This window comes from Piliocolobus tephrosceles, chromosome 11 (assembly GCF_002776525.5).
Source record: "Piliocolobus tephrosceles isolate RC106 chromosome 11, ASM277652v3, whole genome shotgun sequence".
Classification (NCBI taxonomy): domain Eukaryota; kingdom Metazoa; phylum Chordata; class Mammalia; order Primates; family Cercopithecidae; genus Piliocolobus; species Piliocolobus tephrosceles.
Window position 1 is genome coordinate 85713008 of NC_045444.1, and position 6000 is coordinate 85719007.

Consider the following 6000-nt stretch of genomic DNA (forward strand, 5'->3'; position numbering starts at 1 on the left):
TTTCTTATTTAACACTGAGAAAAATTCAAAGCTGTGTATAAGCACAATATTAAGGACGTGGAACCAGAGGGAAGAAATATTCAAACGCAGGCACCTCCTTCAGCCTGACTCCCCTTCTTAGAGGCTAACCCTATTTCCCCAGGCAGGAGGTCTTATGATGACAGGCCTTTATTTGACCCATAAAAAATATAAATCTCTCTCACAATGAGCTCTCATAAATGGAGCGATTGTATGACTCCGTTTTCTGGATACGATCTTTAGAAATTATCCTGTATCTAGCCTTTAAAGTGTATTCAAGAGGCATTTCATTTGGGTGGATAGGAGTGTAAGATACGATGCATGTAAAATTCTGCCAGTTTTTTTCAGATGCAATTGTTCATGCTGTAAACTTTGAGATTGTCTGATGACTGGGTCATTTTACAACTGCCTTCACTTATCTTCACAGCAAAGGGCAAAAGGACTGTGACTGTCAGGCTGTAGCCAGAACCTTTAATAAAATGCCATGGGAGAGTTCCTCCCCAGCACAATAACGTATCAAAAACATCTGATGAGTACCCTGTGAGTCCGAGATAGAAGACCCCTTCCTCCCTCCACCCACACACGAGGGTCTATACTACGGGAAGAGTATAATTATCCCACTGATGGGAAACTCTAGATGGGGGAAAAAGCTTATTAGAAAACATAGATTTTGCAAAGAGCTAAAGATTTGGTTCTCTTTATATTTTTAAAAACTAATTATAATATTTAATATCTTTTCCTCCCATTTTAAGTATTAGCTATCTACTTCAGAGGAAAGCACTACAACCTAGAAGTATTTGGAGGAGGGTGTAACTCCCACAAAATACCCTTCTCCACTTCACTTCATAACCTATTCAGTTTGAGACATAATGCCAGGAAAGAGGCAATATGGCAGGGCGTGGGAAATCATTTTCTACTTTGCTAATTCTTAATGTCACTCAAAAAATAATAAGTTAAACCCTTTCTGCGGACACAAAAAGAAAAAAGTATTTTCTGTTAACACAATGATAAACTTTACTGTCATTCAGAGGCGGTCAAGAGTGTCAATGGGACAAGCCAAATCCACAGAAACAACAGTGCTTTGCATCTGGAGCTAAGAAATTTAGGTTTCCTCCTAGCACCAGTTACCTAGAGAAAGCCTCAGTTGTACCATCTATAAAATGGAGATTTTGCCTGCTAGTCTTCACAGAGATATGCAAATTAAGAAGTTTCTATAAGAGTGTTTTTAAATGTATACTATTTTAAGCTGGTACACACAGTTGGACATGGCACACACAGCTGGGATTTAAAAGCAGAAAGGACATCAGCGAGGTGATTCTACTGGGACAGAGTCTGTAACTCCATGACAACTCTCAGAGATATGATAACTATGTCATTGGTTACAGCTTGGGTAGGGCACTTTGTCACTGACTGCCAATAACATTGCTCACGTTGGCCAGGCATGGTGGCTCACACCTGTAATCTCAGCACTTCGGGAGGCCGAGGCAGATAGATTGCTTGAGCCCAGGAGTTGGAGATCAGCCTGGAAACATGATGAAACCTCATCTTTATTAAAAATATGAAAAATTACCCAGGCATGGTAGTGCGTGCCTATAATCCCAGCTACTCGGGAGGCTGAGCAATTGCTTTGAACCTGGGAGGAGAAGTGCTTGAACCTGGGAAGCGGAGGTTGCAGTGAACCGAGATCACGCCACTGCACTCCAGGCTCAGCGACAGAGCAAGACTGTCTAAAAAAAAAAAAAAAAAAAAAAATTGCTCAAGGCTCAAGTTACAAAGGACACCCTCCGTGGAAAACTTTGAGAAAGAGAGAATGAACAGGTCTGTCGTTGCTTCTTTCCTTAATACAGGTGGGGTTAGCCTTCTTATCAGCGAGGCCAGGACTCAGCCTGCATGTGTTAACAGCACACCAGTGTGGAGAGCTTTTTCTCCTTCATACGCAGCAGAGTAATAGCTCAACTCAGTGCACGCATTAAGTCCATGCACAATATTCCTAACCGGTCTGTAGATGCCTTCGGAGCTGATACTTTCCTGCCTCTTCCTGTGCCTGCCTTAGACCACATGCCAGCGTTACTTAGGGAAAGAGATGATGATTCCCTGTCATTGTTTTTGAGTAATGAATGGGCAATTACCAAACTCTTCTGGAAACTCCTGTCTTCTCAGAGCCCTAATGGAGCATTTGATTCCAAGTATTGGGAACGTAAATAGCAGTGAGGGTGCCCACATATTTCAAAGGCTGTAGAAATTACATTGCACAACTTAAACCACCAGAAGTTAAATGGCTTTCTGAAAGGATACTGCTGGGATATTTTTCATCACTTTTACAATATTTTTTTTCCTTGCTGTCATTTAAATAGATCCTTGGAAACTTGAAACTTAAATCTATTTCCTTACCCAAAGTTTTCCTTTCAGCATACACACACACATACACATAACTGCTTTGTTATTTTAGGATCACTCATGGGCCGGTGGCACCGATTTTTTTTTAATCGAAAAAACACATAAAAGCTTTTTCTCCACATATTTGCTCCACACATACTGCGTCTCAGAATGGTAAATTAAAGCCACATAGGCAAAAAAAAAAAAAAAGAGAGAGAGAAACATCCTCATTGACTATAGAGAAGCAAGGGTTTTGGGCATAGGCCTCTTTCCAGATCCATCAACAATTTTTCTTTCTTTTTTTGGTATTTCTTTAAGGATTAAATTATGTAAACCAAATACGTCTAAAATAATTTTATTAGGTGCAAGGTTTATGTAATGTTTGCAGCTAGCACTCATAGCAAAAACAACCTTCACACTCTTCACATATGATGCTCGAAAGTAAATCTGATTTTCATAATAGCTTGAATTCACATACATTGTTGGTGAAAAGCTACAAAAATATGCTTTGTGTTAGCTCTGCTAACTTTATATTCAATTTTTCTTTAAAAATTTAATTGCATTTCCCATTGTTTCTATTGCATTCTTATAACACAGTTTGTGCTCCCTTTGGTAGCTAAAATTACACCTGTAACTGTCCAAAACTATTAGTAAAGTCAGCTTAGCTTGTGGGATAAAGTATCTGTCTTGTATTTCAGACAGATTGTGTTCCAACACCATTGTGGTCAGATTTTTATTAAAAATTCTTCATATTTCTTTTCTCTTTGTGCCAAACAAATCGCTACATTTTCAACACTTAATCATCTTCCTCATCTAAAAATATTTCCACATTAAATGAAAATATTTAAACTTCTTTTTGATGCAGCAAAACTTAGAACACTGTACAAAGTCTGGTTTTCATAAAGTTCTGCAAAAGAGCAGCATGCGTATAGAAGCAACTATTGTGAATAATTGTCAAGGTCAAGGGGAGAAATGCAATGGTTAGCGATGGGATGGTTCTTTCCCTGAGATTTCAGATAGACTACTTCAGTAGGGAAGTTTGTTCCCTTTTTTTGAGAAACATCTTTGGAAAGATAGCACTGGTGATGACAATTGGGGCTTCCCTTAATGGAGAGATTTCCCTCAGTGTCATGGAACTTCTGAAGTTCATTTATGCCAAGAGGGAAGTGTACCAAGACTTGACCCCTTTCCCAAATGGCCCTGGGTGAAATCCTTCATTACATGCTGCCCTTACAGTTAGTATCCAATCAAGAAAACAGAAGCTTCTCTAAGCATTTAAAGCAAAGTAAGTTTAACACAGGGAATTGGTTACACTGATGCTAGAAGAGAAGAAGCCCACAAGGGACACCTAGGAAACCCAGAGGTTAAAACCGAAGGAAGCCATGGGGTCCCCTAGATTAGAGGGACAGAGGAGAAGGTGAAGCTAGAGCTAGCTGGGGACAGTTGGCTGGGATATCACCTGAGGCAGCAAAAGAGGGGACAGCATGGCCCCTTGACCAGGGCTAACAAGATCACCTTCCTGGGTCTGCATGTGATATGAGCCTGCAGTGGTCCTGCTCCAGCTTTGGGTCCTCCACCATTGAGGAATGCTTGGGGCTACAAGGAGGTGCCTATGGCCTCAGGGCCTGTGTAACTCCTTCTAGGCCACACTGAGACTCTCTATCCCAGTGATCTGAGCCCACTCCCAGGGACTGTGCAGGCCTCTGGCCTTCTCCTCAAGTGGGACACACCTCCAGTGTTCATTTCAGGTGGCCCAAGAGCCCCAGAGCAGATGTTTGAGGGGAGGGGGAAAAAGCCTGGACATGGTGACAGGGATGTCTATATATGTGTATGACAGGTCACAAGAAGCAAGTGGGTGGCAGGCCAGAGGCCAGGCCAAAGCAGAGGCCAGGGTTGGGGTCAGGGTCTGGACCGAGAGGCAGAGCCCGGAGCCAGGGTTAACTCTTTCCATACCACTATGTCCAGGTGTGAAATTCCTGGAGTCTAAGAATTCTAACTCAAACTAGCCTTCCAGTTGATGTGAAAGTATAGTTCTGAGGTAGGAGGCTAGAATGTGCTTTATGTAACAATTTGTTAGCTTGTTTTAGAACTTGTAAACATCTGGATATGTGATATGGGATCTCCATTTGACCTTCTACCTCTGACTCTGTAAGTGTTAGGGGTGGACCTAGGCAGAGAAGAAATGCTTTTGGCTTCTCCTTTTCTCTTACCTTTCAACCTCCCACCAGTAGCTGTCACTGTCTGACCCTGATGATACAGGCTCTGTAAAATACAGGGAGGAGCAGAGGAAGTGAGAAAAGGACTTGAGAGCAAAGAGGCTCAGGGCTAGGACACCCACCCAACAAGGGTTGAGGGGCTCTGAGTCCCCTAGGTCAAAATCATATGCCCCCTTTTATACTAGGTTTATAATCTATTATTTAAAGCAAAGTTTAAATGCATGTCCCACTTGAGTTTCTTCCTTCCAGTTTTCTCTCTTCCTTCCTTCTTCCCAGCATTCTTTAAAATGCAAAAACTCCTGAGACTGGTGGCAGATTAAACTTCCAGTGCCTTAGTGTGAATGAATCTGTTAAATATTTTTCTGGTCTGGAAAGCCTGGGGCAGCTTAAGAGAACAGGCTGTCCAGGAAGAGAAAGAAGGGAGTAGATTGGCCATCTTGTGACTTTCTGTAAAAGTCATTTTGTAAAAATATACAAATTATAAGAAACAAGTTATCAATGACAACATCCAGTCTGGGGAGCAAATGGTACAATAATTTTAAGATTGAGATCAGCCTGAACCTCAGTCTCGATTTTTATATACCTATGTGACCGAATGAATGTGCTTAACAATTCTTTGCCTCGGTTTCCTCATCTGTAAAACAGGGATGATAATAATAAAACAACCTTTAGGAGTGGCAGCGAAGTGAAGTGAACCGAGGAAAGTATATAAAGTGCTTTGTGTAGTGCCCATTGTTAGCAATGACTCAATTAATACCAGCAATTAAGATTAACTTTAAGCTGCATAATGACGCCCACAGATGTCCATGTCCTAATCCCCAGAGCCTGTGAATAGGTTATTTTATATAGTAAAAGAGATTTTGCCAATGTGCTTTAATTCTTGAAGTGGGGAGTTTATCTTGGATTATTCAGGTGGGCACAATGTAACTACACAAGTCCTTATAAGAGGAAGATGGGAGGATCAGAGTTGATAGTAGCAGACGTGATGACAGAGTGAGTGACTGGAGTTCTTCAAGAAAGGAGCCAGGAACTGAGAATGCAGATGGTCTTAGGCACTGAAAATGCAAGGAAACAAAATCTCTCTGAAGTCTCCAGAAGGAACAGTGCTCTGCTGACATCTTGGTTTTAGGTTTCTGATCTGCAGAACTAGAAGTGAATAAATGTGTGTTGTTTTAAGCCACCACTGTGTGGCAGTTTGTTATACAGCAACAGGAAACAAATACAGATGATTATCCTGGATGGTCTGGAAATAAATGAATGAAGGACTTAGAAATATGCATGGGAAGAGGAAAAATTCAGTTTATTTTAAACCTCTAAAGTTTGGAGCAAATTAAGAATGACAAAGAGATAGAAACTTACCCAGTACAAAACTTAGTGTTATGAGAAATTT